This window comes from Herpailurus yagouaroundi, unplaced genomic scaffold (assembly GCF_014898765.1).
Source record: "Herpailurus yagouaroundi ecotype Mexico unplaced genomic scaffold, PumYag 28, whole genome shotgun sequence".
NCBI classification, from domain to species: domain Eukaryota; kingdom Metazoa; phylum Chordata; class Mammalia; order Carnivora; family Felidae; genus Herpailurus; species Herpailurus yagouaroundi.
The window spans coordinates 146341757-146365211 of NW_024412376.1; positions in this window are offsets into that span (position 1 = coordinate 146341757).

Sequence of the window (23455 nt, forward strand, 5' to 3'; positions counted from 1 at the left end):
TCTGAGAAAAGTTGCTGCTTTAGATTCCTTGGACGCATACACTCATTCTCAAGAGATAATTATGTAACAACATTAGTTTCTGGTGGGCTTGTCACAAGAAGAGTTCAGGTTTCATACTCAAAAACTTATACTCCAAGAAATTCCAGTAAATTTATATAAAGACCTTTTATTTCTATGCTCCTGTGAGAACTTACACCCTATTTTCAGTAAGTTTCTACTTTATAGGCAATTTCCATATGCTGTCTTGTGTAATAGTTATTTTTTTTACAAAACTTATGCTTCCCATGCAGGATTCTGACCTCACACGGGACCGAGAGCATTGATTAACATACAAGAGCCCATAAAACATGTTTGTTGAGTTGAACTTAACAAAGATCGTGACCAAACTGAGCAATGCTATTTTTAGCCCAAGAAGAGTTTTGACTAGGTGGGAAAATGACTATATCTGTCTTCCCTTGGCTTGAACAGCGCTGATTGGACTTGAGGAAGAGTCTCTAAATCCTCAAGAGACCTTAAGAAAGTGGTTCATAAGCTTTCTTCCCTGCAAAAATTTCCAGGCTTCGGATTGCTAATTATCCAAAACAAAACACGCATTTTTAGCCACAGCTGATTCAGTGGAAGATCCCGGCAAGTGAAGAAGGCAAATAAGGATGGAAGGCATCCACTTTGACCTGGCTGGGTTGAAACTCTACACAACAGGCATGTTCCTGGTGAACAGACCAAATCCTCTGAGGAAGTATGAATTATCGGTGAAAAGAAATGTATCTTCTTTGGTCTGGCCATGATGCCAACTAAACCAAACCAGCTTATCTGATCTTTAAGGCAACATGTGTTTGCTCCCTCAGAGCTATCCAAATTTCCCTTTTTGCAAAGACAACACCCATATTGGATTAGGATCCCACCCCACTCCAGTATGACCTCACCTTAACTAACTACAACTTCAGTAATTCTATTTCCAAATAAAGCTACGTTTTGAGGTAGTGGGAGTTGGGACTTCAACGTGTAAATCTGAGGGACGTATAATTCAACTCATAACAAAGCTCTTTTAGTTGGCTCATGTGCCCTTTTGACTTACCCCCATCGTGGCCACCGTTGTTTTTGTTTGCTTGCTTAGAGCTCCTTTATTTGTGGTGCTACAAAGATGTTCCAGACTCTATAAGAGGCTTCAAGCTGATCTTGTAGATTTCCTGCCCCAATTCTAGAATCAGCTATTTCTCAAAGGAGTCGTGGTTCCTTTGGTTGGAGAACGGTTTTAGGTACAAAGATCTGAGTGCTACGCATCCTGTTTGCTACTGGGGTGTTATTTATTAGTCCCTCAGAGACGACAGACCAAAGCAGTGTATGTTTGCCTTCTAACCTGTGTATATACTCACATCTATCAATGTTACTGCATTTGTATCTACATCAAATTACACACAAGTTCTTACTGAAGTCCCCAGCTTTATTCCATCATCACATGGATTATTCTAGCGTACTCCTCCTTGATCTGTCACCTTTCACACCAAAGCTTCTGCCATTTGTCGTTCATTTCCTTAATTGTTTACTTCTGATATACCCATATAGCAGTATCAGAATTGTTAATCCATTTACCCTTCGGAAACAGTTATATCAACTAGACTACGATGGTTATGTGCAGTCTCTTTCGCCTTTTATCTTACAGCCTCCATTCATGTTCCCAGTTATTTAGGTCCCACGTTGTTCCCCACCCCCTTCAGTGAGGTGGTTTTGTATATTCTGAAGGCATTTAACTCTCTTGCAATAGTTCATTCTTTCCTGGGATTCCTGACCTCCTAAATGATTTCTTTTTAACTTGCATGTATTAAAGTTTGATTTTATGATATCAAGTTTCTATGGGATTTGCCAAGTCATTACAGTTTGATACAGAATAGTTTCACTTGCCTAAAAATTCCTGGCGTATCACCTAGTCATTCTCCTTCTCTTCCCCTCAAACAACTTAGAACCATGATATTCTTATTGCCTATAGTTTTGCCTTTTCCAAAATGCCATACGATTGGAATAATATCATCATGGTAGCCTTTTTTAGACTGGATTACTTCTTTCACTTAGCAATACACCTTTAAGTTCCTGTATGTTTTTTCATGGCTCGATATATCTCTCTTTCCTTTTTTGGATTACTGAACAATAGTCTATTGCATGAATGCACCACAGTTTGTTTATCCAATCACCTATAGAAAGGCATCTTGGGGGCTTTCACTTTGGGGAAATTATTAAACTTCTATAAACACTAATATGCTAGAAACATTTTGCGTGCATACGGTTTCAATATGATTAGCTAATATTAACAGCATGATTGCTGGATTATATGGTAAGACTACCCTTGGCCTTGTATAAAACTTCAAAACTACTTTCTAAAGTGGCATTTTGCATTCCCACAAACAAGCTGTGAGAGCTTATGTTGCTCCACATCTTTACCAGCATTCGGTATTATCAGTTTACTTGATTTTTTGCATTATAATAGTTGTGTGGTGATATCTCATTGTTATTTTATGAGTCTCTACTGATAAATCCAGTTGAGGATCTTTTTATATGCTTACTTGCCATCTGCGTATCTTATTTGGGGAGGTTTCTGTACAGAAGTTTGCCCATTTTTCAAGTGCATTGTTTGTTTGCTTATTGCTTCGCTTCAAGAGTCCTTGGCATATTTTGGATACTAGTCCTTTATCAAATACGGTTTTGCAAATATTTCCTCTAGTCTGTGGTTTGTTTTTAAGTTTCCTTAAAAGTGCTTTTAGCAGAGCAGAAGGTTTTAATTTTAATTATGTCTCACTTTTTTTTTTTTTCCTGTACAGATTGTGCTTTTGGTGTTATACCTAAAAAGTCATTGCCTAATCCATGGTCACCTAGATTCTCTACTATGCTATTTTCTAAAAGTATTATAATATTGCATTTTACATTTAACCCTATGACTCACTTTGAGTTAATTTTTGCGAAAATAGTAACATCCTTGTCTAGATTTATTTTGTTCTTTTTTTGCATGTGGATATCCCGCTGTTCCAGCACCATTTGTCAAAAAGACAATCTCTTCTCCATTGGGTTGTCTTTGGTACTTTTTTTGAAAATCAGTTGACTATATTTCTGGTATGTCTATTCTGTTCCATTGATCTATATATTCTTTTCCATGCTGCCTTAGTGTCTGTAGCTTTATATTGAGTCTTGAAGTGGACTAGTGTCAGGCCTCTAGCTTGCTCCTTCTTCTTCAATATTGTGGTGACTATTCTGGGTCCTTTTGCCTCTTCGTAAAACTTTAGAACCAATTTGTTGATATCCACAAATTGATTTTGATTTCGGGATTGCGTTGCATCTATAGATCAACTCGAGAAGCATTGCCACATTAGAAATATTGAGTCTTCCAGTCCATGAACACAAAATATCTCTTTGTTGATTTAGTTCTTTGATTTCTTTCATCAGAGTTCTGCAATTTTCCTTATGTATGTCCTGTAAATATACATATTTAGATTCAGGCTTAAGTTTTTCAGTTTTTGGTGCTAATGTAAACACTACAAGATTTTTAAAATGTCAACTTCTAGTTGTTCATTGCTGGTATATAGGGATGTCTTTATATATGTCTGTATATTGATCTTAAATCCTATGCCCTTGCTAAATCCCTTTTTTCTGGTTGACACCTGGATTGCCTGTGGGTTGGTTTATATCTTGAAGCATCTCATGCTCTTTCACCACAATCATCATTTTCATCTGGGATAGTCCCCCCACAGACCAATCATGAAGCTAAATTAATTATGAAAGTCAGTCTGCTCTACTTAATCCAATTAAACTTAATTGCATGATCCCTATATTCCTAATCATCGTCACCTAAGGGACGTGTTACCTTCATGTTTTTAAACAGATTTTCTGAGCCAAATCATTTTCACAAATATGACTCTCAGAAAAGACATTTTAGGTACAAGAAGACCGAGGGAAATCAGATTTATCTCATTAACCTAAAAGTTTGTGCCAAACCTCATAATGATTTGTGGGCTGCCCGTAAAGCCTCATTGATAATGGAAACAATTCTTCCAGAGGGAATAACATGTGAACAAACCGCAGAACTGACTAATTGAAAAGGCGAAATAACATGGAGTTAACTTTTCGTATGAAAGTATAATAAAAAGCATTGGAAATCAAGCTCTAAGCTTAAATTATGATTGTGAAAATCAGCAGATAAAGACGTTTAAAGCAAAGTCCCTGACATAAATTACAGGCAGGGGACAGATTGCACCGTTTTCCTATAATGTGCAAGTGTAAGTAATTCCTGATTTAGAAATTAAGAACAGCAGCACTGCTAAAGAACTCAAAACTGTGTGATTTAATTTGTCTAAAAAGAGGAGAGTGTTGATGGTAGGTATCGTGTGCCCAAAAGTTACGTGACCAATGAGGGGCAGAAACAAAGTTGAGATTTCGTCTTTATTGCATTATGCTCCTTTACTCAATACATGGGGATGTATATAGACATACATACATACATACACATATGCACATATACATACATACATAAATACATATATATTTATACTATGTAATTATATATATATATATATGATTTTTCTTATGAAAAGAGTAATTTTCTCTCTAGAGTCACTGGTGAGTAAATCTATTCTTAGAAAATTAACAGAATTGCATCTTTTGAGAACTTGGAAGGTATCAACATAAACCATCATAACCAACCGTGTGCTATCAATAATGGACCCATTCCCAACAGCTGGCTACCTTTAGATATCTCTAAGAATGTGAGGTTTGTAACAACCTTTTAAAAGTGACTCTCTCATGCTGTGAAAATAGCAAGTACTCAAGCTAGGGTTGAACTATAATTTTCCTGAATCTAGATCTTTCCACAAGCACATACAAAAGCAGAGCTAAGCGGCTGGGCACTAATCCCGGGTCATTCTAACCGTACAAGTGGGAAACACGTCGAATGCTTCTTTCCTTTTCTCCCTCGTGCCCAGCTCGCTCATTGGCAGTGCTGTGTGAAGGATGTCTGCTCTGGAGCTGGAGAAAGACTCTGAGATGCTGTTTAACCTGTACTGAAGGAAAAAGGGAGACAGAACAACCCAGAGTGAGCCAAAAGGCCCCCCAAATGCAAGGTGAGAATAGACGGATTTCCAGTCTTTACTTCTTTCACTGGGACTCTCAGGTTTGTCATACTTTCCATTTGTGCTCCCGATCACCTTTGTCAGAGCCACACTGCCAGACATAAAATAAATTCTTCCAAGTTCTGAGACCAGGTTTTGAATAGGGGCAAGGGAAACTCAGGGGGAAACAAGAGTGATATAATTGGAGGAGAGACACTCAGAATCACTTTTGCGCATCTGCTTCTCATAAGGATGAGAAGCACTTTACAAACAGAACAAAAATAAATGCAAATGATAACAATCTTTTCTTTTTTCAGGAGATGTGGGTATGGGATGTTGATTTTTCATGCTTTGTTAGAGCTATTAACATCTGCGGAAATCTGGAGAATCTCAAGATGTGATACTATGACCGAAAGATTTTTTTCTATTACATTAGGTTAGAAGTTCATTTTACCAATTCCTAAGCTGCAATGTATACACTCTCTATTGATTCTGATACACAGTATCTGAATTCCCCCTATTCATTTAAGCTCCAGTTTTTTTTTTCCTTTAATTGAATTTTTATATCAAATAAATCTATAAACCAACGGACCAGGCATAGTTTTGGTTTCAGCACTTTAAATTTGAAGCAATTTTCTTCTGTCTGATAAATATGCAATAATTGCCTATCATAGGAGATAATGTAACACAGCAGCTAAAAGCTAAGACTTTGGAGTCAGATGGCCTGGGTTAAAATCTTATTTTGAGCTTATGACCACTTTAAACATGGGGATATTACTTAACCTTTCTAAGCCTCAGTGTCCTTATCTATGCAACGGGAATGATAACAATAGTATCTGACTCATAGGGTTATTATGAGAGTTAAGTTCATTTATGAGCTACATCTTTGTACATATAAAGGCCTAATGGATAGTAGTTATTTTTTTTATTATGTGCAAACATTATTCCACATGCAAAACTAAAGACCATTTACAAATAAGAGATTAGGGAGACCTCACTCCTTTTAACTCAATTAACAAAGAAGATATGTTTTCTCTTCAAAGAATAAGAAACATTAGAAAATCAGACATAATATAACATCAAACATATTATATGCTTTCAAATCAAAGCTATAGAAGGGAGTTTAGAAGAATATGAAATGGAACATGAGTTTGCAAATAGAAAGCACATTCAGGGGGTTATTAGAAGTAGAAGAGTGTAGGATATATTATTCTGACTTATGAAGCTATTTCAATTTTGCATTTGAGTTATGAAAATGCCAGTGAATTAACCCTTTTGGAAATTACTAGAAGTACTTTGAGGTTATTAACATTATATAATTGTGTACTTAAAGAGTAATCAATTTTCCCTGCAGGAATAAAGAAAACCACTACAGTTAAGTGACTTTTTATTTCTGGTGGTATTAAGTTCTACACTATGAAGTGGGGATACTCTGAATAGAAACACATAAAAGAGGAATGAGTTTGGAATAAAAACTTGAGTCTTTTCCAGTTCTCTTTTTGACTATGTATTTAATCCTTGGATGTTTCAACTCAAACATTTTAGAGAATAAGAGACTCATTTTAATACAAAAATGTTTTGGAATATTAAACAAGATGACCCGTGTTCAGGTCGTTTGCAAAATCCAAAGTGCTCCATATAAGCTATGGTGATATCCTCTAAAAATTAAATTTAAAACCCCAAACTATCTGAAGATCACCTTATAATATGATTTTACTTTTCTCTCTTGGTTAAACATATTGCTTATTTTATTCTCATTAATACCTTGTGAGTCATCAGTATGACTATTATTGCCCTTATTTTGAAGACTACAAAACTGGGACTTGAAGAATTTAAATGATCTTACCATTAGCATTTGGCCCAAAGGGCAAAGGCAAAACCAAAGAGCAAAGTCCTAAGTTACAAAGTCCAAGCATCCAGTCATATACCAATTGCTGCTTTATGATTTTGGACAGTCTTCAAGATATGTGGAAATACTAATAAGAGAAGATGTGTCATATCTATTCTGATTCCTCAGCACCTACACAAAGATTTGTAGACATTAGGCACATTAAGGAAACTGTAGATTGTAGATCATCAAAAGTTATACTTAGCCAATGAATCATTTGACTCTTCAGCATCTGTGTCTCTTGATTTATTTACTTTTCAACTTTAGTTCCCGTGGTTATACACATGCATCAGAGTGGTGCTGGTGAGGGTGACCCTGGCGGTTATATTTCTGTAAATAAACGTACGTTATGTACATAAAATCTACCTGGGGTTCAAATGCGAAATAGTCAGATAGTGATCTCACCACAAATTAGAAGGAACTTTCACAGCTAATTCAAATTCTAGTCAGGAGATTTGAATGCTAAGCCAGCCTTAGCCCCTGATACAGTCTTCTAGGCATCAATTATGACATAATCATCATAAAAAAGCTTTGATGCCCTTTCTTTTCCTTTCACGATTCTAAATTACTTGTCTGAAATAAAAAGTCTCAGGCAGTGTGTAAAAGGTATTTTAACATATACTAAAAAACATACTCTACCATGCTGTGCTTTATAATATATGATATATACTATAAAAACAGAATCTTTTTTTTATTTAAAAAATTTTTTTTAATGTTTATTTATTTTTGAGAGAGAGAGACAGAGACAGAATGTGAGCAGGGGAGGGGCGGAGAGAGAGGGAGACGCAGGCTCCAGGCTCCGAGCTGTCAGCGCGGAGCCCTACGCGGGGCTCCAACTCACAGACTGTGAGGTCATGACCTGAGCTGAAGTCGGACGCTTAACCGACTGAGCCACCCAGGCACCACTAAAAACAGAATCGTTTATGTGTTTTTCTTTTTCCAGTTCATATAACTCTCCATGAACAATTTAGGCTGATTCCAACAAATTTAAACAATATAAAGTAAACACATGCATACAAGTTAAAAGACGTTGACTTTTTAATTTTAGAAATATTTTGTATGAAGATATGTTTTTATAATAAGGTGGAATAGATCATAGTCCTACAACACTACTACTAAGTTATTAATTAATTATTAACTAATCAGAATCACGAAACATATTCAAAAATAATAGTTATTCTCCATTTTAAAATTAAGTGTTTGGAAAACTGTCCATTCACCATAAAATAGGTATACCTATTTAAAATAATTCCAAGTGTTGGGGCACCTGGGTGGCTCAGTTGGTTAAGTGTCCGACTTCAGCTCAGGTCATGATCTCACGGTTTATGAGTTAGAACCTCACATTGGGCTCTCTGCTGTGAACATGGAGCCAGTTTCATATCCTCTGTCCCCCTCTTTCCCTGCCCCTCCCCCATTTGCGAGCGCTCTCTCTCTCTCTCTCTCTCTTTCTCAAAAATAAACATTAAAAATATATATTACAAAATAAAATCAAGGGGGCACGTGGATGGCTCAGTTGGTTGAGCGTCCGACTTCAGCTCAGGTCATGATCTCACGGTCCATGGGTTCGAGCTCTGAATTGGGCTCTGTGCTGACAGCTCGGAGCCTGGAGCCTGCTTCGGATTCTGTGTCTCCCTCTCTCTCTGCCTCTTCCCCATTCATGCTCTGTCTCTCTCTCTCTCAAAAATAAATAAACATTAAAAAATTTTATAAAAAAATAAAATGAAAATAATTCCAAGTGTAATTACTGAAAGTATTTTTTCTTTAAAAGTTGAGTCAAGGGGCGCCTGGGTGACTCAGTCGGTTGGGCATCCCACTTCGGCTCAGGTCATGATCTCACAGTCTGTGAGTTCGAGCCCCACGTTGGACTCTGTGCTGACATCTCAGAGCCTGGAGCCTGCGTCAGATTCTGTGTCTCCCTCTCTCTCTGCCCCTCCCCCACTGTCTCTCTCTCAAAAATAAAGATTAAAAAATAAAATAAAATAAAATAAAATAAAATAAAATAAAATAAATAAATAAGTAAATGTTGAGTCAAATGATATTAGAGTTTTTAAGTAATATAGGTACTCAAATAAGTCCCCCAAATGTACAAAAAATAATGAGAACTTGATCTGCCATGTATTAAACATATAAAACTATTAATCAAATCAATATGATATTGTTTTAAAAATGAGCTAGGAATAGATACAAGATATTAGTGTATTTAATATAAGAAAGTGATGTTTCATTTTATTGAAAAGAAGATGAATCATTTTATAATATTGTAGAAAAAGTTAATTCATCTAGAAAATAGATAACAATGTTTGCCTATTATATCATAAATAGCAGATAAACTGTAAATGTGTACAAGACTTAAGTGTTGACAAAAAAATAAAATGAAAACGCTACTATGAAATGTAAGGTCAAGGAGAGCTTCTTAATCAAGTTTTAAACTTTAGAGGCTAAAAAAGAAAATATGTAGATTTGCAAAATTAAAAAATAATACCCTTTTATGGCATATTATTGCATAAACCATACCAAAGAGCATAACATAGTTTTGAAATATAGAATGACTATCGATTACATATAAAGAGCTCTTAACAAATTGAGCAAAAAGATATTAACCCAATTATCTAATGGGCAGAGTACGTAAGTAGACAATGCACCGAAGAGCAATTGATGGCCACTAAATATTTTGTAAATGCTTAAATTCACAATATGGAAACATAAATTAAGGTAACGATGAGCCATCAAATTGTGTTCATCGGATTAGTAAATAAAATGAGGGATAATTATTGCTCTTGTGGGTGTGAGGTACATAGCCTCTTGCAAATGTGAATTGACAAAGTCCTTCTTAAAAGAAATCTAGCACATATATGAATACAATTGAATAAGAATAAAGAAATGCTGTTTGTTTATACATTAGAATCTTACTTCCATAAAACAAAGTAATCCCAAGATTTCTCATATTGTGTGTGTGAATGTGTAAGTCTACTGTTGTGTTCACATATGATGACATAAACATAAGAGAACATTTTTTGGGGGCACCTGGGTGGCTCAGTCGGTTAAGTGGCCGACTTCGGCTCAGGTCATGATCTTGCGGTCCGTGAGTTCAAGCCCCGCGTCGGGCTCTGTGCTGACAGCTCAGAGCCCAAAGCCTCTTTCAGATTCTGTGTCTCCCTCTCTCCGACCCTCCCCTGTTCATGCTCTGTCTCTCCCTGTCTCAAAAATAAATAAATGTTAAAATAAATAAATAAAAAAAAAGAAAACTTTTTTTTGTAGGTTGTTAACATTGATTTTTGGTAGGTAAGACAGCTGGCATGGTTGGGAGATGATTACATTAAGCAAATAAATAAATATATTGAGACTACTGTCACCCCTAATAGGGCTTTGGTTCATAGTCTAGGTGTGAGGAGAAGCCTCAGGAAAGTTTACATGAAGAAACACCATTTCTACATCTACAGCAAGGCCCTGGCTTGACTCTTTGTGTTCTACATCTTGAGTTATCTCCCTTGATTCATTGGTGATTTTCAAGAGTCCATTCTGCCCTTCCCTTTCCTCTTCTCTGTTTTTCTCTTCCCTTGTCTTCCCTACAGTCTTTTTAAATTCTTCCCTTTCACTTTTCTCTTCTTGTTCTTCCTCTCTTTCCTCTTTCCACATTCTTCCCTTTCTTCTTCCCCCCCTTGACCTCCTCTCCTCTTCTCTCTTCTTGTCCTTCATCCTTTCCTTTCTTCCCCTTCACGGAGGGACCTGTGTGTCAGTGACCATGTATGCAGGCGGCGGGGCAGGAGAGCAGGGTGGCAGACAGGCAAGAAAACAAGAGATGGAAAAGGTCATCTAGAGGCACCAGCTTCCTTGTGGCCAACAAAGCAGCACAGAAAGGGAAGGGGGTGGGAAAGGCCAACAGTGTGCCTAGGAGAAAGGAGCTGGGACAGTGGGAGCTGAACCATAAGGACTTGAGAGTGTGACCAGTGGCCCAGGAGTCCAAATGGAGGGGGAAGGGCCCATGAAGGAGCCATGTGATGGCCGAGAAAGTAGCTTAGAATAAATACAGAGACCATGGAAACAGGAGGCTGGCTTGGCTGGGAGATTAGTAATATATGACAAATATGTAAAATGATCAAATAAGTAAAAATATTGATTATAATGTGATTTAAGCTTCAATGTCAGAGAAACAGTATAGAAATAAATACAAAAGGTGGGGATGTGCCTGGGTGGCTCAGGCAATTAAGAGATTTCGGACTCTTGATTTTTTCCTAGGGTTTTTTTTTTTTTTTTCCACGACTAGGGTCATAGGATCAAACCCACATTGGACACTATGCTGAGTGTGGAGCCTGCTTGAGACTTCTCTCTCTCTCTCTCTCTCTCTCTCTCTCTCTCGCTCTCTCTCTTTCTCTCTCTCTGTCTCCCTGTCTTTCTCTCCCCTGCTCCACCCCCTCTCCGACTCACACTCATCCTCTCTCTGTCACTTAAGTAAAAAAAAAATATTTCTTTAAAAAAAGAAAAGAAATGCAAAAAGGGGGAAGACTAGGAAAAAAAACAAACAAACCTGAGGGGTCGTGTTGGAATTGTAGGTATCCATATAAACTCTTGGATTTTTTTAAATAAATATGCACCTACGGATATATACATAGGTGTAGAAGTCTGTGTAGCCCTTTTGGTTCTGCAGAGAGAGATGATTTGGAGTTGAGGGTGACAGAGCATCGGTTGACATTTGCCCAGAATTCTCTTTCTCCTGATGATCTTAAAGACGTGTTACCTTAGTTTCGGTTGTTGGCACAAATTCTAACTCAAGTCAAGAAGGGATGAAATAGTAGAGGTGATCAAACTTGAATCCTTAGTTTGTCATTTCCCAGCTACAGCTTGGGTTCATTCAAAGGATGAAATGAAATATGTTACTTATCTGCTCTTCAGATGTACTGAAGTTAAGACTATATATACCACCTGCCTTTCAAATGAGAATCACCTCTTTGATTCATAGGTGGCTGGAGTTACCTAAAACAGGGATGAGTAGCATTACTTTGCAGGAAGGAAATGAGTCTCAGGGAGGTGAAATGACTTGATGAAAATCCAACAGCCAAAAGGAGTGCGACCCTGGACCAGAACTCTAGTTTCCTTCTCACTGACCCAGCAGCAGAGAACCATAATCAATTAATCTAATCTCAATATTTTCTGAAAATCAAAGGCCTTTTGCTGTAAGATTAATCATCTTATTTTTTGTTATTTAGCTAATTAAACGCTTCAGTGACAAGGGTAGGATAGCTCTGAGGGTCTCTAATTGACGCACATTTCCCCATGCTAAACATGGTCCTACAATTTGACCTATAATACCCAATGAATGATGACAAGGAAAAACACTGTCTTCGGCACAGCAGGATCAAAAAATCCAAACTGGCATTTTGGGATTTTTTTCCCTTATCATAGCAATACACAGACAGCACATTCTGATCTATCAAAGTGGAGACGTGCGGGCTATTGAGGTATTGTTATGAGACAGTGTGAAATAAATTTCCCATTGAAAACATGTTGATAAAATGTTGGCAGGTAAAACTTTTGTAGCATAGAGAGAAAAATGCCTTTGAAAATATCCAAGTGAATGGTCATGTTTTAAGTTAACAAGTCGTTGCCTGAAGCCTCCCTGGAAATCAGTAAACTGTTCATCTTGCAGATTGCATTAAGAATTGGATTTCTAAAGCAAAAATGTCCCGTGGCCCCGAATAAGTGCAAAGATGTGCCAGTGTTTTAAATGTCTTATATAATCTTGTTTTGATGTAAACAATAGGGTCTGATCTTATAATAAGATCCAATTAATATGATGTTGACAATCGCTGTGTCAGGTAAGCAGAAGAATATAGCGTGCATTTTTCACCTTTGACCAGAAGCTCATTATCTTTGCATGTATGTCTTTGCTTTTATCATCAAAGCACATTAGTGCAGTAAAAGGAATAAATAAGGTGGTAAAACACAATAAATAAAGGCATGGTACAGGAGGTTAACAATATGCAACAGTAAATACTATCACCTCTCACTGATTAGCATACATTTGGAAGGTAAAAAAAAGCACAACTGCCTAACAAAAGAAAAAAAGTTAAGGAGCCAGTGTTTAGAATTAATAGTGATATAAACTTGGAGAAATTGCTAACCTTTAGAACAAAAAGAAACATGTTTCAAATATTTTCCTCCTCTCTCTCTCTCTCTCTTTCACACACACACACACACACACACACACACACACACACACACACTGATTTGATAACTCTACTCTTTACCCTGAAACTTCACTGTCATTCCTTTCTTTATATTCTTTTCTCTGATTTCTTCTTTGACTTAATGTGTGATGGTCTCATATCTTATGTCTCTTTTTTCTTTTCTTTTCTTCTTTTCTTGCTAGGTGGAAGCAGTAAGAATCAGCTGAGCTATGATGACAGCCTTTCTTCCTTAAAATCTGGGTCCACATAGTATCACTATTGTGTTCTCCAGTAGTCTGTGGAATGGAGGGATTTGAGAGGGCTGTGGGGGTATAAATTCTTGCCGATTTGTAAAGCTCACCTGGATGCTTATATCATTATTTTTAGATGGTACACACATGGTAAGTATATTCTTCCTATCTGATGTATACACACACACACATTCTCTCTCTCTCTCTCTCTCTCTCTCACACACACACACACACACACACACACACACTCACACACATCACTCTAAAAGGAAAAAGAAATAACGACACATTTAATTTTTTTTTTTTACCAATTTAAAGTAGAACTACCCAGAGGGTATCGAAGGATCTCCTGTTTGCCTAGGCAATGGCTAATCGAGTTTTTCAAAGCACCTTAACAGGGGCTGCCATGAAGTCCGCCTCAAGAAATATTACCGCAAGTATTCCCCACCTGCCTGGTGGAAACCATTTGTCCTCAGAGAATTTTCATCTTAATTGTAGCTGACATATTAATGGCATCAGATGCCCAACCTACCATATGAGATTGGAAGACACAATGTGTAGGAAGCCTTATTCTACTCAGCAAGGAATCTGAGAAGCATTAAAGATGTATTAACCCAAAAAACATGATTCACAAAAAAAGCTACATTAATGATTCTAGTTTTGTTCTTATTTTGAATAAACTATTTTGTAAATAAGACTGCTTTAATGCATTTGAAAAATCAATAAATAACAGATTCAATAATAATCCCTATCTTCTAAAATACATGTAAAATAATAATAAAGAGGAAAACCTGGATGTTTTCTTAAAAGCAAGGTCTGCCTTTTCGGTTCCAATTCATTCAACAAATAAGTCTGATTTGAAAATAACTGGAGAGCCCTGACTGACAACAATAGAGAAGTTAAAATACTTAGATTGTGAAAACTTTATTACTATTCCTATGTGACACTAGTCTTGAAAAGCCCAGTGAAAATTCATTTAAATAAACTGATGCAACTCAAATTGGGACCTCCCAAATTACTCACTTGCTTTATTTTGGAATCGTAATAGATCCATTTGGTCTTAATGCCTGTGTCATCAGTATCATGTATAAAAGGCTTCTTCTGTAATCGAGCTTTAGCTGGATGGATCTTTCCAGTGAATTTGTTTCTTGGGAAGAAGGGGCAGAAGAGAGACTAGTGAATCCGTCACCTACCCACAAGGTTTTCTTTTGGAAACAAAAGAGGCCAAAACAAATAGCCTTCTGAATGTGTACTTAAACAGGTAAACCTCTCCAGAACCTTTAAACTCTAAGGGAGGGTTTAATCATTGTCCTACATCAATATCATACAGAGCCAAATGACCAAAAATTTGTCACATTTGACCTTCATGATAGTCATTTATTCTATATGGGATGTGTAACCTACTTCCAAAGTCTGCAAACTTCTGGAGACTTTAGAAAGGACTAGATGCATAAAAGAGTACTCTGATTTACTCCATTGATCTTTTTAATTCTTAATAGGCAAATTATTTTTGCCACAGAATCACACAGCTACACAATATGAGTTGTCTCTGTTCCATTTTTATTTTCCTTCTCGTTTGGGTAAACCAATGAAGACCATTTGAATACCGTTTTCATATTTTAGTAAGGTAGAAGAAGTAAAACCAGTGTCCTCACGACACATGGTGAAGAAAAGAACTCTCCCCCACTCTAGAATCTGTAAGTTACATGTTGCTCTTTGGGGCCTGGCTGGCCTCACCTGGGCTTTGCTGTAGATAATGGGTTCCAGTCAGGTCTTCTCAAGTGGCTCTCCATTCTGGGATCCATAGCAAGTTGGAGTGTGCTCTTCTCTTCATGGATGCTAGAAGCACAAGAAGTCAAGTCGAAGCATTCACGTGCATTTAAGGCTTCTGTTGGAGTTACATGCTGACAACAGTCAGCGCCCAAAGTAAATCCCTGGCCAAACCCACTATCCCTGGGGCTGGAAAATGCACTCAGTTCACTGTAGAGGAAGGTACTGCAGAGTCACATGGCAAAGTGAATCGAATTTTTTTTTAATTTTTTTAACGTTTATTTATCTGTGAGAGACAGAGAGAGAACAAGAGCGGGGGAAGGGCAGAGAGAGAGAAAGAGAGGGAGACACAGAATCCGAAGCAGGCTCCAGGCTCTGAGCTGTCAGCACAGAGCCCGATGAAGGGCTCGAACTCACAAACTGTGAGATCATGACCTGAGCCGAAGTCGGACGCTCAACCAACTGAGCCACCCAGGAGCTCCTACATGCATTTTTGTATAATAAGGAGAGAGGACTGGCGGACAATGATCTAATCTACCACTAAGTGTTACTTATGGAAACTCCAGAGCCCAAAGGCCCAGAATTCCTGAGGGGTGAGGAAATCCTCAAAAGTTACCACTCATGCATAACAGGGACAACAGACCTTATTCCTACCTTGATGTGAAAATTAAATGAGATGATAATGGATAAATGTAACTTACTTTATTCCCGTAAATTCTCAAGGCCTTGAAAAGAAAGATTTACATAAAATATCAGTTATTAGGGTAGTTCTACTTTTTCCACATTTTTTGGGGGGGGGGGGCGGGGAGCCAAGCATGCTGAAAGAACAAACTCTCTTACTTGGAAGGTAACTGTATTCTATTTACAAACATCTTTCTATTTCCAGGAGCAACTACCCTGAAAAAGTGAACCTATAATTTCCTTGCTAAATTGACTGAAACCAGTTAGTGGAAAGGAACTGCAGACTCACTGTAATAATTCTGTTATTTTTTATCACCATACTTTCCCCATCGCGTGATGCTATCACGGTCTAACTGAAACCCAGAGTTAATGCCAAATACAGACACTCTTACAGGAGACAGATCTGATACATGTAAGGATGGGTGGTTCCTGCTATCACTCATTCCCAGCCAGGCTGCAGGCATAACATTGTAGGAAAAACGGTTTCCCTTCAATATTCTATCAAAATGAAGCAGGGAAACTAATTGCTTAAGTGATATGGTGGAATAATCTCAAACAGACGACTGAAAGTCAGAAAAAATGCCTGTCACTGTAACAACGCTAATATTAGGTACTTGATAAATAACTGTGGAAGCAAGGAAGGAATAAAAGGAAGAAGGACTGAGAGGGAAGGAAAGAGGGGAGGGAAGAAATTACCCATTTATTTACCTGCCTTGTGGCCCTAAAACAATGAAACATGTGCATGTCCGTAAGGGTCCACTGAGTATGCTTAGTTCTTTTTTTTTTTTTTTTTTTCAACGTTTTTTTTTTAATTTATTTTTGGGACAGAGAGAGACAGAGCATGAACGGGGGAGGGGCAGAGAGAGAGGGAGACACGGAATCAGAAACAGGCTCCAGGCTCTGAGCCATCAGCCCAGAGCCTGATGCGGGGCTCGAACTCACGGACCACGAGATCGTGACCTGGCTGAAGTCGGACGCTTAACCGACTGCGCCACCCAGGCGCCCCTGCTTAGTTCTAATAATCATTTAAGTTGATATTTAGGGGTACAAAACAAAATAGGGAAAGATGAAAAAAAGAGATATTTCAAAATGATTTGACTCTTAAGTGTCTACCTTGAAATGTGATTTCTAACAATCCAGAAATTTGCTTAAATCCTTTTGTACAACATTCCTAACTCTCTGTGTAACCTAAGATAACCACTAAGGTCTAGTAACTAATGTTCCCTGAGCTGTTTTTAGTTACTCTCACATTGTGGGTCTTTGTGCCACTTCTTTTCTATGGTTAAAAATAGACAAGTAAATCCAGATAATTATATTTTACTTTTAGAGTAAGAAAAGAAAGAACATTAGATCTGGAAGGAAACACTGAGGGTTTGAATCTCAGCATTCTCAATTACTAGCTTTGTGATAACGTTGGGCAAGTCACTTCAATGCCCCATGCTTAAACCCACCCTTTTCTAAAAATGGGAATAAAAGTTTATATGTTATTTCTTTAGAGAGGAACAAGACATTTCAAAGGGCATTCTCTAAGCTCTTTGCAGATTGTATGCCACTGTTCAACTGCAATTGTGAGTATAATTTTTCAACGCAACTTTTACCTTTGGTCTGGATTCTGGATGTTCTAACTTAGCACAGTGTCGACACAATTCAGCTCTAATGACAAGAAAATCCAATTCTTACAGAGGAAGAAAATGAATTGTATACCATACGGTCACACATTTGGAACCTGTTATTTTCAATAATAACATGTTTGGGAAGCATTCATTATCGACTAGAAATAACTTACTTCGACAGTTAGCGATAGTGGAGTTCATGCTGAGTGCTAAGATGCTGACATCGAACAGAGAGGAAATACAGTGAGCTCCGTTCTAGCAGAAGACATCCGTCAGCGTGGTTTATTTGCAAGGCACTGTATTATTTCTTCTCAATCAGCAAGTTCAAGGTAGGATCTTTTACAGCAGGACGTGTTGTACAGCCATTCCTCTCCCTCTGCACTGCTCACCTCCTTGCCGTTCACAGTAATTCTTAACTATTTTAAGGCCACTTCTCTTTTAACCCATAGGTCTGGTTTAATACTCAAAAGTCACCCTTAGGTTAGAGGCTATAAACCCGGTTATTTGAATCCAGGAGAGGTAACCTGCTTTCATGAAGATCTCAGCTTAAGAGTCAGATAAATGTCTTCAGATCCATTTGTGCCGAGCACAGCCAAATGATACGAGGCCAGTTAGGAGATTACATTTCTGTGTTCCCTACCCAACGGATAAATTTATCCGGGGACCTATATCGTCTTCATTTCTCAGCAGGAGAAAGAGTATTAAGACATTGAGCCTCGGGCGCCTGGGTGGCTCAGTCGGTTGAGCGTCCGACTTCGGCTCAGGTCATGATCTTGCGGTCTGTGAGTTCGAGCCCCAGGTCGGGCTCTGTGCTGACAGCTCGGAGCCTGGATCCTGCTTCGGATTCTGTGTCTCCCTCTCTCTCTGCCCTTCCCCCACTCATGCTCTGTCTCTGTCTGTCAAAAATAAACATTAAAAAAAATTAAAAAAAAAAGACTTCGAGCCTAATAAAATGCATAGCAAAGCAATTTCGTGGGTAAGACAAGAACTGAGTTTGTGGAGAGAAAAATAGCACTAGGTCTGTCCATCAGAATTAATTTAAGAAGCCTGTTGTGCATTAGTATCAGAGATCTTCCTCTGGAAGTAATGTATAAAATGCTGGGATTATGAACAACAACAAAAAGATTGAACCTGAAGCCAAGGGGAAAAGAGTTCCCAAATTATTCTGATAAAAGTGAAAGAGAGAAAGAGGAGGTTGAAAGACATTAAGAATTTATTTTTACTGTAAATCAAATGCTGTGAGCACACATGTGTCTGTTAGTACTGTGTAAAATGCAAAATCATAAGAATAGCAAAGAAACCCCAGGACCCACACAACACACATACCCGTAGATTCCCATAGAGTGGTCTCTCAATGAACTTTAACATTTTAATCAGTAGAAAGAGACGGGTGCCTGGGTAGCTCAGTTGGTTAAGCATCCAACTTCGAGTCAGGTCATAATCTCATGCGTGGTTCGTGAGTTCGAGCCCCACGTCGGGCCTGGGCCCTGCTTTGGACTCTGTCTCCCTCTCTCTCTTCCCCTCCCCCACTCATGCTCTGTCTCTCTGTCTCTCCAAAATGAATAAAGGTTAAAAAAGTTTCATCAGTAGAAAGAGAAATAAATATGGTAAAACACAATATCGAATTTAATGTAGTTTAAATGTACAAATTCTTGTTAACTACATTCTGTTAACTACATTAACAATGTACAAATTAACAATGTAACAAATAACAATGATTATTTCAAAATTATTTATGACTAAAATATATTTATGTTGTCATCTTATTTAATAAAACTTTTTTTGTACCAAAAATTATAAATACATGGTGTCGAGGTTTTGACAGTCGAATAGCTTCGTTTAACAAAAGCTCGTGGGTAATTTTAAGTTGCTAATCATTTTAAATAACATGAACTCATCAAAATTTAAATTTCACACACACAAAAAAAAAACCTCAGAGTTCCTTTAGGTAAATTTTAAGACTTAGGCCAATCCCATACCAGGTATATTAGAATAAGCATAAGTTTCTAATAAATGGTTTAGCTCATTTTGAATGTCACTTTTATTCAACAAGTATTAAGCAATAGTGTACAAGCCTGACTATGCCAAACGTACACCTAGGTGGATTATTTTTTAATAAAGATATTAGAGAATTTGGAGAAATTGATAGTTTCAGGGAATTAAAACGGCCTATTATAGTTCCCATCTCCTCCTCACCCAATCAGTTTCTGTTTTCAGAACTCAGATCAAAATGTGCTGTTTAGGGGCGCCTGGGTGGCTCAGTCGGTTAAGCGGCCGACTTCCGCTCAGGTCATGATCTTGCGGTCCGGGAGTTCGAGCCCCCTGTCGGGCTCTGGGCTGACGGCTCAGAGCCTGGAGCCTGTTTCAGATTCTGTGTCTCCCTCTCTCTGACCCTCCCCCGTTCATGCTCTGTCTCTCTCTGTCTCAAAAATAAATAAACGTTAAAAAAAAATTAAAAAAAATATGCTGCTTAGAAGCATTTAGAGATTAAACTCACTCCACATGGCTTATTACTTTACTTTGTGATAATATTCTGTGCCTATTGGGCAATCTAGCTTATTGTGGGGACATTCAGACTTATATGAGACAACAGGGATTCAATCTTGGTCCTATGACTCACTGGCCACATGGCTTGACCAGTTGTTCATGGAAAATGTAAATGGTTATGGAAAATATTACAGTTATGAGGATGTAGCCATGTAAAGCACTTAGTACATATTTGAACATATAGTCTGGAGTTGCTTCAGTTGTATCAATGGATATTGGTTTTTTATTTAAAGTTTTCATAAGTATAATATTATGATGAAAATAAAAGTCTGGCCTTGTTTCCTCTTTTTTTAAATAATTATTGTCAAGGCAGTTTATTGTATGTGCTTCGCATTCGATTTTTATGTTTAATTTCCACAGCACCCACAGGAAGAGGCCACTCAGCTTTTGTCACGCCTTCCGTGAGTAGCATGTCACATTGTTTGACTGACTGTTATCCAGGTGTAAATCATCCAGGAAACAATTTAGCTTTAGCTTGGCAGCCTCTGGGGTGGCATGGATATTTTATCTTTCCAAATGAGAATAATGGTCAAAACAATGGTCTGGACTTCCTGAAAAGTCTGCCCCGTGGTCTTCAATTATATCCAGTGTTTGCAAAGTGCCATGGAACTTGTTCGAACTAGGAAACACTCAAGCCTGTGCAAACCCAGGGTGATCTCAACCAAACTCTCCTTCCTCTTTGAGCCACTCCGTCAGGAGGCAGAAAACAGGCAGTGGCTTTGGGATTAAGTCACATAGCTCAGTTTACAGCTTTCGAGATAGGGGCATGCGATTCAGGTCTATCTAATCAGACTGAATCTTAGATTTTTCCTGAGAGGGCTGGGAAAAGACTCTCACATCTCCCCTGGAGCTGGTGATTCAGGTTTGTGAGACTCAAAACTGCTGTATTCCAGAAGCAAGAGCTTGGAAATTCCAAGGGATCATTATGCACTGCCTGACAATTAGATGCTATCAGAGGAAGCAGAGCTGGAAGATTAATTTGGTTGGCATCTCTGAGTCACCAGTGAAGTTCTCCTGGGAACTAGGTATCCTTCTGAACCGCTCTGTTTTATGTACTGTATTTACTAAACCAGATTGTTTTAGGCTTTCCATGGCTTAAAACTGAGATAATCCTGAGATACAGACACTCCTAAATTTATCGTTACAGACACTCCTAAATGTATTATACATCGGATGATATTGAAGATCCTGAATTTAACATTCCTGGTCTGATAGCCTTGCAAACTTTGTCTCTAATTATTCAGAGCTTATCAACTGTTGACACTTGCCAGGACAGTGACTTTTGTGTGTGTGAGTGGTGTGTGTGTGTGTGTGTGTGTGTGTGCGTGCACGCGCGTGTGGTCAACAAATACCAGGTTGTAAATCAGTCAAAACTCAGTGGCTTAAAACAGCAACCATCTATTGTTGTTCACCCATATGTAGTTCAACAGGATGGGTGGTCCAAGTGTCTACAAGTGAACGAGGCCTCTTTAAGATGAAGGTATTTGAGCTGGGCTTGGTTTCTTTCTAACGGTTAGTACACGTCTGTTCTATGCCTGCTGTCTGTAGGGCCCAGACTAAAGGGACAATTAGTTTCCTACAAAAGAAAGTCTTATGATGAAGGGTCACAAGAGAGCAAGACCAATTACACAAGCACATGTCAAGCCTCCACTGATGTATTTGTGTATTTGAATGCAGAAGCCCCCTCAGTGTGTTTTCAGTGGATGGTATCGCCCGAGGAGCTCTTTAACATAGTTAGCTTGTTAGAATTCAAAAGAATCAAAATCTTTTTATTTTCATAATTCTATTTTATTTATTTATTTTGTTTGTTTGTTTGAGAAAGTGAGAGAGAGAATGGGAGGTGCAGAGAGAGAGAGAGAGAGAGAGTATCACAAGCAGGCTCCATGCTGTAGGCGCAGGGTCCAACTCAGAGCTTGATCCCCCGAACTGTAAGATCATGACCTGAGCCAAAAGCAAGAGTCAGATGCTTAATGGACTGAGCCATCCAGGCACCCCAAGAATCAAAATCTTAATGTCTGGATTTTATTCCTAGCTTAGCCACTTATTTTATGACCTAGAGCAGTCATTTTACTTCTTTAGGTCTTTTTTCTCCCCTCTAAATGGAATCAGTAAAATACTTAGTTACAAGTTATAAAGAGAAAATAAAATGATATAGGTGGAGGTAATTAGAAGAATGTATCACAATTGCTCTGTGTAAAGAAATGAAGAGCCCCAAATACCTAAAGTATGAAAAAAATTGCACTTGTTATTGTTGGAAACTCAAGATAGAAAAGAATTACAGTTGTTTTCTTTTCTTTTTTTTTTTTATTTAGAGAGAAAGAGAGCTAGTGAACAGGAAGGAGAGACAGAGGGAGGGTGAGAGTGTGAGAGAGAGAGAGGGAGAGAGAGAGAGAGAGAGAGAGAGAGAGAGAATGAATCCCAAGCAGGGCTCCATGCTTAGCATGGAGCACAATTTGGGGCTCAATCCCACAACCCTGGGATCATGGCCTGATAGGAAATCAAGAGTTGGATGCTCAACCAACTAAGCCATCAAGGTGCCCCTACATTTTTTTTTGTAAAAAAAAAAATAAAAAATAAAAAAACAATTGAGAGAGTATGAGGAAAAAGTACTATCGTTAGCTGTCTATCTCCACAGAGGCAGGCATTCTGCTAGACAGAGTGTGTTATCTCATTTAATAGTCACACTTTCCAAGAGAAAAGAAAAAAAAAAAAAGAAAGGGACATTAATTGAGGTATAGCATTAACAATATTCTGAGCAGTCAGTTTTACTTTATAAGCACATGGCTCATTTGGGACTCAGTTTGTAAGACAACAGAGGTTCCAGAATTTTCCAGAAGCATTTGTCATTTCCTTGAGCTTCGCCATACTTCTGCCACTAATTGACTCTGCTCCCCTTAGAAAGCGAGTCAACCTCTCAGGGCTTTCACTTGGGAAAACAATGTGACAAATTATATTTATTGCAACACTCCACAAGAATCGTAGAATTAAAAGGGGCATGTGCTGTTATGTGGCACAAAGTTAATTTTTAATTAGATATCCTTCTGATTTTACTTAATCTATCTCTGATAACCAAAATCTAAACATAAATTTGTGTTCCCCATTGTCCTTTCCTTTCTAAAAATGTCTCTATAGTTGTAGAAGGAATTTAGTCTTGTCTCTTAAGGAAAAAAGAGCCTTGTGAAACACAGCAAATGTGTGAGGTAGACTCTTCTTTAGGCACCTCCCACCTTTCTATATAAAAAAGAGGGGGGAAGGATGAAAATGGAATATGGACTACCTTTGGCCTACCATTGACCGAGGCAAGAACAGAAGGAAAATATATATTAGGGAAATACGGCTTTTTTCTTGCATTGCTTTTCTCTAGATTGCTAAAGTGTAGTCTCTACAGTTTTCCTCTCATATTTTTGCATGAAGGGACAAAACTAAGATGATAAGATTTTTAAACACTATTGAA